Source organism: Podarcis melisellensis, assembly GCF_964234715.1.
Source record: "Podarcis melisellensis genome assembly, chromosome: 5".
Lineage (NCBI taxonomy): Eukaryota > Metazoa > Chordata > Lepidosauria > Squamata > Lacertidae > Podarcis > Podarcis melisellensis.
Genome location: NC_138537.1, coordinates 11,962,601 through 11,975,612, shown reverse-complemented (window position 1 = coordinate 11,975,612; position 13,012 = coordinate 11,962,601).

Below are 13,012 nucleotides of genomic sequence, written 5' to 3'. Positions count from 1 at the left end.
TATTTTATATACATTATTTACACAATGGGCCCCACGTGATTGGCTAATTCTCCTGTAGGCCAATCAGGTTGTGGATTTACTTCCATCTGGAGCTGGATTGGGTGGCTCCTGTGGACCAATCAGACTGCTGCATTCTGGATCCTATTGTTCTAGGACCAATCAGACTGCTGCATTCTGGATCCTGTTGTTCTAGGACCAATCAGACTGCTGCATTCTGGATCCTATTCAACTCAGTACATAACAGAAAGAGTGGCCAATGGCCAATGTATTTTAACATTTGAGGAGATGGCAGAGGTCACGAGGGGGACAAGACCACAGAGGTTTTCATATTTCCAGGCAAGAGGGGGAGTATTGTAGTAAATACCCAGGTCATGTCATCAATTAAGTTCCACGTTGAGTGTGGCAGGAGATAAATAAATTTCACAACAATGTGGTTCAGACACAACTGAAAATTTAGTGAATGGCCATGCAGTTGTTTCTATTGATGGGTTAGCTTAAGGATTTAATTATTGATACTGACTTGGAAATGGTTGTTAACCTTCCTAAAACCCTCTGAGCAATTTGGAAAAGTCTTCTTTTGTCAATTTGCGAATGGATCTCAAAAATCTGGAATATAACTATTATTGAAGCTAACCTGCTATAAAACATTTGTGTAATGAGCAACAGAGGAAGAGATCTATTGAAAGATCTATTAGTTGTGATTTTCTGGGAAATAAAAAAATTCCTTCCAGTAGCACCTTAAAGACCAACTAAGTTAGTTCTTGGTATGAGCTTTCGTGTGCATGCACACTTCTTCAGATACACTGTTCTGGGAAATATTCAACCTTATACCTCCTTTGCTCTTTCTTAATGTATGGTTTCTCTTTTCCCCCTTGCTCTTAGTGTATATATTTGTATCCTGGTTTTTAAAAATCAAACATAAAACATTTAAAAGGTGTGAAGGAATTAATAATGAAATTTATTTATTTTTAAGACCTATCTGCCAAGTTTTCTCATGGATACTCAAAGCAGCAAGCAAACTATGAGCAGAACAATACAAAAACAGGCAAATTCCCCAATTAAACACACCATCAAAATATTAACATAAAGCTAAAAGCAAATTTAACAATTCCAAACAACCTTCAAAATGAAGCTGGGGAACAAATTAATTAGTCCACTGAATTCCTCTTTAAATGAATGGAGTCGTTAATAATGGAAGCAAATGAAATCACAATAAGAATCTTTCACACCAAGTGGAGCTGGTTAAAAAAAGAAGCTGGCAGCCCAGCCCTTTGAAGAGCGAAGATGGTATGATACAGTAAGCTAGCAGTGAAATAAACCGCCCCCCCCCTCCTGACTTCCAGATAACACCTATCTGTTTGGGGAGTCCTGCAAGGCTTAACAAAGATCCATTTATCCAACTTGCACCTGACCTTTCAGACGTCATGAAAAATTGTCGCTCCTCTCCATCATTCGCATCCGAAAGACATGGGCAGTGCTTTGTTTTTACACACAAAAATGGTGCTGTTGCCCTGGGCACAAAATTTATTCAGGGTCAGGAAAAACAATTACATAAAAAAAATTCTAGCTTTACTAAGGAGGCACCAGGGCTCCAGGAAGCTGTCAGAGCCTCATGCCTCCTTCCCCAAACCTAGAATCATAGAATCATAGAGTTGGAAGAGACCACAAGGGCCATCGAGTCCAACCCCCTGCCAAGCAGGAAACACCATCAGAGCACTCCTGACATATGGTTGTCAAGCCTCTGCTTAAAGACCTACAAAGAAGGAGAATCCACCACACTCCTTGGCAGCAAATTCCACTGTCGAACAGCTCTTACTGTCAGGAAGTTCTTCCTAATGTTTAGGTGGAATCTTCTTTCTTGTAGTTTGGATCCATTGCTCCGTGTCCGCTTCTCTGGAGCAGCAGAAAACAACCTTTCTCCCTCCTCTATGTGACATCCTTTTATATATTTGAACATGGCTATCATATCACCCCTTAACCTCCTCTTCTCCAGGCTAAACATGCCCAGCTCCCTTAGCCGTTCCTCATAAGGCTTCGTTTCCAGGCCTTTGACCATTTTGGTTGCCCTCCTCTGGACACGTTCCAGTTTGTCAGTGTCCTTCTTGAACTGTGATGCCCAGAACTGGACACAGTACTCCAGGTGAGGTCTGACCAGAGCAGAATACAGTGGCACTATTACTTCCCTTGATCTAGATGCTATACTCCTATTGATGCAGCCCAGAATTGCATTGGCTTTTTTAGCTGCCGCGTCACACTGTCGACTCATGTCAAGTTTGTGGTCAACCAAGACTCCTAGATCCTTTTCACATGTACTGCTCTCAACCAGGTGTCACCCATCTTGTATTTGTGCCTCTCATTTTTTTTTTGCCCAAGTGCAATACTTTACATTTCTCCCTGTTAAAATTCATGGGAGTGTTTGGTTAGCTTAGGCGCGATGCACTGATGGAGTGTGAGAGCCCTTCTGCCTCCTTCCCCCCCAAAGACTGGTGACTGGGACCAGCCGCCGAGACCACATAACACTGGTCCTGAAAGAACTAGATTGACTCCCAGTACATTTCTGAGCACAATTCAAAGTGTTGGTGCTGACATTTAAAGCCCTAAACAGCCTCGGCCCAGTATACCTGAAGGAGCATCTCCAACCCCATCGTTCAGCCCTGAGATACTGAGGTCCAGTGCCGAGGGCCTTCTAGTGCATAGCTGTCAATGTTTCCCTTTTTTAAAGGGAAATTCCCTTATTCTGAATAGGATTCCTCGCAAGAAAAGGGAAAAGTTGACAGCTATGTACTAGTGGTTCCCTCACTGCGAGAAGTGAGGTTACAGGGAACCAGGCAGAGGGCCTTCTCAGTGGTGGGGCCTGCCCTATGGAACGCCCTCCCATCAGATGTCAAGGAAATAAACAACTACCTGACTTTTAGAAGACATCCAAAGGCAACTCAGTTTAGGGAAGTTTTTAATGTTTGATGTTTTATCGTGTTTTTTAATACTCTGTTGGGAGCTGGTTAGAGCGGCTGGGGAAACCCAACTAGATGGGCAGGGTACAAATAATAAATTGTTGTTGTTGTTGTTGTTGTAAGAAGAGCCAACGGCCTATCTAGGCCAGCATTCTGTTCCCACGGGGGCCAAGCAGATACCTATGAGAAGTCTGCCGACAGGACACTAATAATAATAATAATAATAATAATAATAATAATAATAATAATAATAAATTTATTATTTATACCCCACCCATCTGGCTGGGCTTCCCCAGCCACTCTGAGCGGCTTCCAAAAAAATATTAAAATACTATAATCCATCAAACATTAAAAGCTTCCCTAAACAGGGCTGCCTTCAGATGTCTTCTAAAAGTCTGGTAGTTGCTGTTCTCTTTGACATCTGGTGGGAGGGCGTTCCACAGCGAAGGTGCCACTACCGAGAAGGCCCTCTGCCTGGTTCCCTGTAACTTGGCTTCTTGCAGCGAGGGAACCGCCAGAAGGCCCCCAGCGCTGGACCTCAGTGTCTGGGCAGAATGATGGAGGTGAAGATGCTCCTTCAGATATACTGGACCAAGGTCATTTAGGGCTTTAAAGGTCAGCACCAACACTTTGAATTGTGCTCGGAAACGTACTGGGATACTGGGATAGCAACTTCCCCACTCGTAACCTGCAGAACTGAGATTGAGGGTATCTCAGCTCCAATATTGGAAGTAGTAGCACTTAATAAGGAAACAACCCTGCAGAAGTTGCAGCAAGGTGAAAGGAACATTGCAAAGCCCCTTAAGAAACCCAAGCCCGTGTGCACATTTATATTCCAGCAACATTGCAACGAAGGTTGCAGCGTGGCAAGAATCTATCTCGCACACCTTGCTCCGGCACTCATTCATCCGTCAAGGACCAAACGGCTTCGAAGGGAGGCAGAAGTAGATTATCTCAGGATGCCAGCCAGGATCTTGTGACGGGAAAATTCAATATTTTAAATGTTGCCATGATTCATAGTGCAGTCCCAGGTATTGGATAGCAATTACTATAAAATAAACAAGCTCGGAGGTATAAAATGTTTATTTTGCAACTTAAATTAATGGTCGCAGGTTAGCTTTGGTTTTGCTGCCAGGAGCGGAAGCCAATGTGATGGGAAGGGGAAAAAAAGTGGGGTGGGAGGAGATGGCGTTGTCACCAGAGCTGTTTCTACCTCAGTAGGGCCCGTTCACATATTCTGTATGGTATAAATATAGAACTACGTGGGAAGCAACCTTAATGCCAAGCAAAACCATTGGTCCATCTAGCACAGTGCTGCCTTACACTGACTGGCAACAGTTTGCCAGGAGTTCACAGAATCATAGAGTTGGAAGGGACGCCGAGGGACATTTAGTCCAACCCCCTGCTATGCAGGAATCACAACTACAGCATCCATGACAGATGGCCATCCAACCTCTGCTTAAAAACCTCCAAGGAAGGAGAGTCAACCACCTTCTAAGTGAGTCAAACAACTCTTCCCGTCAGAAAGTTCTACCTGATGTTTTGTCAGAATCTCCTTTCTCAAAATTTGAAGCCATTGGTTTGAGTCCTACCCTCCAGAGCTCAGTATCATCTGCTTTCTGGGATTTCAGCCATGGGTTCTCCTTACTTGGAGATGGGGATTGAACCTGGAACATTCGGCATGCAAAGTAGTTGCACTGCCACAGGACTACAGCTGCTGCTGAGTAACAAAACAGCGTACACACCATGTTCCAAGCATGCCCTGGAAGAATGACTTCTCTCTCAATTCTCCCCGCACCCTGATGTTAATTTGATTCAGTATTCAAGCCGTCATTCCTAAACATCATTAGGTGGTTGCAGTGCTTCCGCAGCCTGGTTCGTATTCTGACAGGACCTGAGGTAGGCCAAATCGGCAGATGTGTTTGTCAGGAGCGACTCCAGTTTCCTTCGGCGCTTTTAATCTGTTTCGCTCCGTCAGCTGTCCCGGCATTGCTCAAAGAGCCTGCAAGGGGAGAACAGATTTGGCCACACACAAAATTGCGCGCTGCAAATCGGCAGCAACGACTCACTGGAGCTGTGGTATATTAAGGCAGCCGGTTCCCAGGAAATGTTTCCAGGATGAGATCAAATTTCATGACCTGTGGTAAGCTTTCGCTATGTGGCATTTCGAGGAGGCCCGTAAAATACTTCGGGGGATTTACCGAAAAGGCGCTGTGAGTGGGAAGAAATCGGGCACGGTTGCTATAAGGAACGCATCGCCCAGCCAGCCAGAAACAAAATGCAGATGAAGGGAACTGAACCTCGGCTACTGAATAAAGAAATATAAAAGAAAATTATTACCCCATTGCTGCAGCTTTTACAAGCACATGTGCACTCACACCTGTTGATTGCTCCTTCATAAGGGCTGCCTTGGTAATTCACATTCTCCAACATTTTGCTGATAAAAATTGGAACACGCACCTTGCGCCTTCTTTCTGCCTTTCTGCCCAGGTTAGAGAAGGAGAGAGCACAAGAGCCCCCCCCCCGCTTTCCCCCAAAGCCAGGGAAGCAATCCTGCCCCATGCTGCTGCCAGAGCTGCTTCCCCCATCCACAAGCAGTACAAAATTCGGGCACCTCGGGAGGAAGGCAGAGCCCAGGGCACCTTAAAGAAAAGCGTGGCTATCCTATCCCACTTAAAATGGGGCATTTGGAAGGGATGCTAATTTCAATGGAGGCAGCAGATTCATGGATCTGTGGGTACAGTCAGCGGAGGCTGGACCGTAGGGGCTTTGCCGCACCAACCTCAGCCTGCCCACACCTGCTTTCCTTCTGATTGGTGGTCTGTGGTCAGCTTGGCAGGCCATGAGGCCTCCAGGCCTGGTTTATAACAAAAGCCACCCAGCGTGTAGAAGCAGCAAATGGATCAGAAACATTCGTGTCCCTGGGGATTTGTCTCAAACAGAAGTGAACCATGGAAAATTCAAAGTGGAAGGCTGCTTGGTTGCAACCAGCCACCACAGATCATGGCACTAGTACCACACACTTCTGTTAGAATTCCTGCTCCATGATTTGCAGTCATGGGATTTTTGTCTATCACATGACGGTATATGTTTTGACTCCACAGTGTGGGAAGTGACGGAAACAGGATATTTGTGTTCCATGAAGTGGGACTATTGTCCTTTGTTCTTCTTTTTTTCTTTTTTTTTGCTCTCTGATGCTAGAGTGAGAGGGAGCCATGTTGCAGTGCTCCGTGTGTGTTTATATGAAAATAAAAAGATTAGCCAAAATGCTGAGTTGCTGAGGTCTGTCACGCAAGTTGTGCAAATTCTGCAGATCCCTAAGTGTGGCGATGTCAGTTGGCATTGATCGCTGTGATGTTCAGGCTGAAGAAAGCTTATGAAGCTCCCAAACGATCGACCAGGAGGGAGAGAACATGCCAGTCGGGCATGTGTCTCTGCCAGGGCCCTACTCGAGTGTAGGTGAACTCCTGACACTAGTACCACACGCTGCCACTGGAAGAGCACTGTGGTCAGTGGGGCCCACTGGGGCCAAAAGGCAAATCACTATTGCTGGGGGGCAGGTATCAGAGGGCACTTCAGTTAGCCCTGCAGTGTTTGCCACACTAAGTGGGTACCTGGTAATCCAACCAACTTTTCAAGTAGCAGTTTGTTGGAATACGTTCTCGTTGCCTGTAACAACATCCCCGACAAAAGCATCCAAATTGTCATATGCCGTGGTCAAAGCCAGGTGCAGGGTGTTGATGCTTTCTAGGGCAATATAATAAAATTATTATTATTATTATTATTATTATTATTATTATTATTATTATTATTTATTTATCTATACCCCACCCATCTGGCTGGGCTTCCCCAGCCACTCTGGGTGGCTTCCAACAAAATATTAAGATACAGTAATGCATCAAACATTAAAAGCTTCTTCTAAAAGTCTGGTAGTTGTTGTTCTCTTTGACATCTGGTGGAAGGGTGTTCCACAGGGCGGGTGCCACTACCGAGAAAGCCCGGTTCCCTGTAACTTGGCTTCTCGCAGGGAGGGTACCGCCAGAAGGCTCTCAGCGCTGGACCTCAGTGTCTCTCTCTCTTTCTCTCTCTGTTTCCCTTCTATGTCTGTGAAAAGCTGTAGTTGCCTCTAGCACTACAAAAACACTGCCCACCACAACAGTCGATGAATACCACTGAACTCGCCACCTATTCTAAGGCAGTGGATCATGAGATCAGCTCTGTTTTGAAGAGCTTGCTACACTTTTAATCCCCTGGTTTCAATAGCATCTGTGATTTGGGGGAAGGGGGAAGAAAAACAACTGATAAGAAAGCCCTCTAATAAATGCAAAGCCCCATTCTTTCTGCGTTTGTGCGCCAACACACACACACACAGCTTTATTCTAATTGCAGCGGTATTTTAATTCCCTCCTAAGCCTTCTAACCCCTTGTTACATCATCTAGATAGAATCAACCATTGGGTTCTCTGAGTCACTATTGCCAGCGACACACAGAGTCGGGTTTTTTAGGAAGCTTTTAAGGAGCCGCTGGTTGTTTTCCAGGCTCCTGCGATGCGTTTCAAGAGACCAAAGCATATCCACTGTCAAAGGCAATTATTTCTGCAGCTCCTTGGCTTCTTTTGCATCACTCGCAAACGTGCTTTCCGGAACAGCATGATTCATATTGCGGTGGCTGGGAGGGAAACGGGGAAAGTGGGGGGAAAGATGGGATAAGCGAAGTCTTTGGTCTGTCGGGCTGCAGATGAGGGTGATTTGGGATGCTTGGAGTCTCAGGTGCCCTCAGTCAGCACATACCACCCCTGAGAGATCACTCCAGGTCCACTCCTCGTGTCCGAATCTTGAAAATTCAGGGAATTGTGCTCTGAAGAGGCAGAGTGGAAAAGCAATAGCCTCATTCCTCACAGGATGAAGGTAGGTAGGTCAAGAGATGGACTTGCAGAGAGGACTTATCATTGCTGGACCAGGACATTTTCTCGCCTGAAGTACAGCACGCAACTAAAGTCCTGCTGTGTCATTAGGAATGGACACATAATTGATATCATCTAAACAGAGGCACTATGCATCAAAAAGTGCTTAACAGGCCCAGTTGACACCTCCAAAATCCTTTATAGTTTTGGCATTGTTCTGGCTCTTGGTGGCGTACATTTGACATGTAATTGTCACTCTGCCGCTGCTTTACTAATGGGAAAGTGGAATGTGTTTATCGCATAACGCGAAGAAAGAAAAAGGCGGGCCATGACAATGCTTGAAGGAAGTCAAACTATGGTATCTCCAAAATCAGAAAATAGCTTTTGCCCTACCCCTTGTTATCTTATCGAAAGGCACCACACAGTGCCGGAAATACTGCAAGGAGGGAGACGTTCAAGTTTATAGATGTAATTGAACCATCTGTAAAGGACTCTTCGTTCAGGTCCTTGACCCAGCCCCAGAGAAGAAATGACTGGGTGTTCTCCTGTGCAGGACCTAATCTACAAGTGCAGGCCCAGTAATTCCTAGGTCTGTACTATATCAGACTTCACATGTTTATATACTTCACATTCAAAAAATAAAACACTCCCTGCATGCAAAAAGCTAGAATGTCAGGAGAGTGCTTCTTTCTTTGATATACTAGTTTTCCATAGACAGGGTGAATATTTCTGTGAAAGGGAGAATGGCTGCTTAAGCTCACCCAAGGCACCTCAAATTTGCCTCATGCACGTCCAACATCTTAATCCCTACACTTCCAGTGTTTGTTCACCTCTAAGTATATGTTCTATTTACAGTGGTACCTCGGGTTAAGTACTTAATTCGTTTCGGAGCTCCGTACTTAACCTGAAACTGTTCTTAACCTGAAGCACCACTTTAGCTAATGGGGCCTCCTGCTGCTGCCGCGCCGCCGGAGCACGATTTCTGTTCTCATCCTGAAGCAAAGTTCTTAACCCCAAGCACTATTTCTGGGTTAGCGGAGTCTGTAACCTGAAGCGTATGTAACCCAAGGTACCACTGTACTTTTTTGAGGTACCAATGAGGAACAAGGAGAATTACATGCAGGGCATGTGCAGCCAACTAACCATGTTGTTTTGTTTTGTTTTGTTTTTCACCAGTAGTGGCCGCTGCTCAGAACTTACGGAGGGATTTTTTAAGGTTGAAAGGTTAATGTAGCCATGTGCCACCAATCAACATCCAATCTAAATGTAGGATCCTCCCAGCCAATCAGGAATCCCAGCACTGCAAGGTCCAGTGATAGTCTGTATGTTCTGAGCCCACAGGAAACTGATACGCCTAATGAAAATGCTGTGACCATCCCATCGTGGGAGCTTCAAGTCTTTTGCTTTCAAGCCTAAATCCCTCACTGCCCATAACAGCTGCCTCACAGAGGCATCTGGGAGTACAATTTTTCTACAAGCGCTTGCATTGATGGAAGGAGGTGGCTAGAAAGCAGTCCTAGTGCAGGCTATCTGAGATGCCTTCTGTCTTCGCCTTGGGGGAAGGGAAAGCAGAACTTCAGCACTCTGAATAAGCAGCAGCCAATTCTTGGATGCAAGCCAGGCAGCATGAGACTACAGAAACAAGGCTAGGCACAAAGCAGAAAAAACAATAGTCCCTGTGGCCCGAAGGCACCCTGGCCTGGACCCACGGAACAATGCTTGCTAATGTTACATGCAGGGCTGGCTGAGTGCACAAAGAATCCAAATGGCTGCTTGGGGAAGGCAATATTGTCGTGGGGTGGGAACGAATAGGGGCCCAGCTGAAGTGGTGCACTTGAGGATTTCTTGCAGAATATCCCAGGAGGTTAGTGGTCGTAGAATCATAGAACTGTAGATTTGGAAGAGGCTAAAGGACGTTCAGCACCCTTCAGTTCCCAGGATTCTTTGGGTGAAGCCATGACTGTTAAAGTGGTATCATACTGCATATGTATCCCATTTTCCGCTGATAGCCCATCTCACGCTACACCCTGCAAGAATATATATATATATATATATATATATATATATATATATATATATATGCTTTCGTAGATTTTCACGGGTACAGGAATGCAGGTTTTGGTGTCCTCGGGTGTCTTCCCGTGTAAAAGTTGGGGTGTCTAGGCGACGTTTCGAGACCCAAACCCAGACCCTCTCCACAGATAAATTACAGACACCATCCAGTAGCCAAACCATGGTGGCACCTCCGGATGCTGCACCCCCCTGCAATCCCTACACAGATCTGGCTGACACAGGCCACAAAACCACAGCTCGCCCCTATACACGAAGCCAAGCCAGAGCACAACTAAGTGCAGTACAGCCATCTTCTCAGAAAAACTCTTCACAAAGTTCAAGAGGTCAAGACACAAAGACTTTAGCAACTAATCCACACCTAATGACCCACCTAAGTGGTACTCAGGATATCACTCAAGAAATCACTCAAGATATCCCTCAAGTAATTAAGGAACAAAAGAATAAAAGGCACACTAGCCTGGGAACTTCCTCTCTGCCCAGAACATTGGAGGCTATACACCACACCCCCTCAACAGTATTTATAGGAACTCAAACACTGAGATCCTGCTCTGTTCCAGTAACAAGAAGCCGAAAGCACCAGCCTGAAGATGACGAGTGAGACCTCGTCGAAACGTCGCCTAGACACCCCAACTTTTACACGGGAAGACACCCGAGGACACCAAAACCTGCATATATATATATGATAGGGACGCGGGTGGCGCTGTGGGTTAAACCACAGAACCTAGGACTTGCCAATCAGAAGATCAGCAGTTCGAATCCCCGTGACGGGGTGAGCTCCCGTTGCTCAGTCCCAGGTCCTGCCAATCTAGTAGTTCGAAAGCACATCAAAGTGCAAGTAGATAAATAGGTACCGTTCCAGCGGGAAGGTAAATGGCATTTCCGTGCACTGCTCTGGTTCGCCAGAAGCAGCTTAGTCATGCTGGCCACATGACCCGGAAGCTGTACGCCGGCTCCCTCGGCCAATAAAGCAAGATGAGCGCCGCAACCCCAGAGTCGGCCACGACTGGACCTAATGGTCAGGGGTCCCTTTACCTTTACCTTTATACATATATGGTAGTTGATAGATAGATAGATAGACAGATGGACAGATAGATAGATAGGAATCCTCCTGTTCATCATTCATTTATAAAACTTTAAAATGAATTTAAAAATATTTTGAGGGTCGGGGGTGTTCCCTCCCTCCCTCTCTCTCTCTCTCTCTCTGTGTGTGTGTGTGTGTGTGCCTTATTCTAAACTAAAAATGCAAGTAAGATTTTAAATCACACCATTGCAATGCAGCTCCAAAAGAGATCTGTGCCGATGGCTCGGCTGTGTTAAACTGGGCCACTTGGCTTCAGTTTATCCCATTACATCAGCACAGTGCCTTGCAGCCGTGCAAAGTGAGGACACAGGATGGGTGGAAAGAGATGGGTGATGACCAAGATGCTGTGGAAGCGGTGAGAGATCTGGCAGAGAGAAAGAGAGCAAATAGGGGGGAAACACTGTTTTCAGAGAGGCCCAGCAGGATAGCACCATTTGAGGAGGTGTGTGTGTGTGTGTGTGTTTTGGTTCTATGGAACTGCCTCCTTCTTCCCTTCCTCCCCTCACCCCAGTCAAAACCAGACACCAAAGGCTAATGTTGCATTCTCATCTCCTTGCTAATGCTCCTCTCCTTTCTTGCTCTCTGGCAAGGGCACAGCCCATACTTTTGCACCAGGAGATATCAAGCAAGGGTGCTGGGAGCGGTTTCCCCCTCCTCCTCTGTGTCAGCCAGCAGCTTTGGGTTGAATACTACTTAGAGTGAAGAAGAATCCAATGCTTTTTTTCCCAGTTCCATGAAGAAAGAAAGAAAGAAAGAAAGAAAGAAAGAAAGAAAGAAAGAAAGAAAGAAAGAAAGAAAGAAAGAAAGAAAGAAAGAAAGACCGATGGCCCCATGAAATATGAGGTGTTGTTTTGCTCCCACTATTCCTCTCAGCAGTTGCTCCAGACCACAGCTATAACCATAGTCATGTCACCACAATCATAACCATCATTTCAAGGTGTTAGCACTTACATATAGCACTTTAAAAGTTTTGTGAGCTATACTCCCCACAACCCACCTCCCGGAACGGCCAGAATAACCCAGAGCCATATTTTAAACAAACACCCCCAATGGATTTTGGAGTTAGCATTTTCAAGAGGTCATGTGCCTCCCATTAGCTATGCCCTACAACACACCGCAGGTGCTTTCGCTGTTATTAATGTGTTGTGTACTCTTCCCAGTCTGCGTGTGGTCCCGTTTCATCCTTGTGTTCATGTAAAAACTCTATCTGATGCAGAGACCAAAGCCAAAAACAAAAGTAGGTACCTCGCCCTTGGCAAGGACAGTCAGTTATAACATGACGCCTTTGACAATTGGGGCTGCATACTAAACCTCCCCCCCCCCACATTATTTCTTCCAAAATGGTACATCTGCATTCAGCAGAAAGGGGTCAGCAAGGTATAGCACCAGAAAGAACTTCATCCGTACAAGAAAGAACATCAGGCTTTCGTATTTGCTATCTCATCTCACTTTCTCATTCCAGGTCCTCTCTGAGCCTTCTGATTGACCCCTGATTCCACACCCACCAACATTTCTTCAATAGTAACAGTAATAATATTTATATCCCACCCATCTGACTGGGTTGCTCCAGCCATTCTGGGCAGCTTCCAACACACAGTCATGCCTCAGGTTACAGATGCTTCAGGTTGCGTGTTTTCAGGTTACAGACACGCCAAAACCCAGGTTACAGACACGCCAAAACCCAGTACCAAAATGGGTTACTTCCGGGTTTCGGCGCTCGTGCATGCGCAGAAGCACTAAATCACACTTTGCGCATGCGCAGAAGCGCCGAATCGCAACCTGCGCTTGGCAGACGCGGCGCTGCAGGTTGCGAACGTGCCTCCTGCACAGATCACGTTTGCAACCCGAGCGTCCATTGTATATAAAAATACATCCAAACATTAAACTTCCCTATACAGAGCTCCCTTCAGATGTCTTCTGTATAGTTACTTATCTCCTTGGCTCAGTGGGTCGCGTAATTCCATGCCCTCCAACATTTCTCCTATGAAAATAGGGACGTCCTAA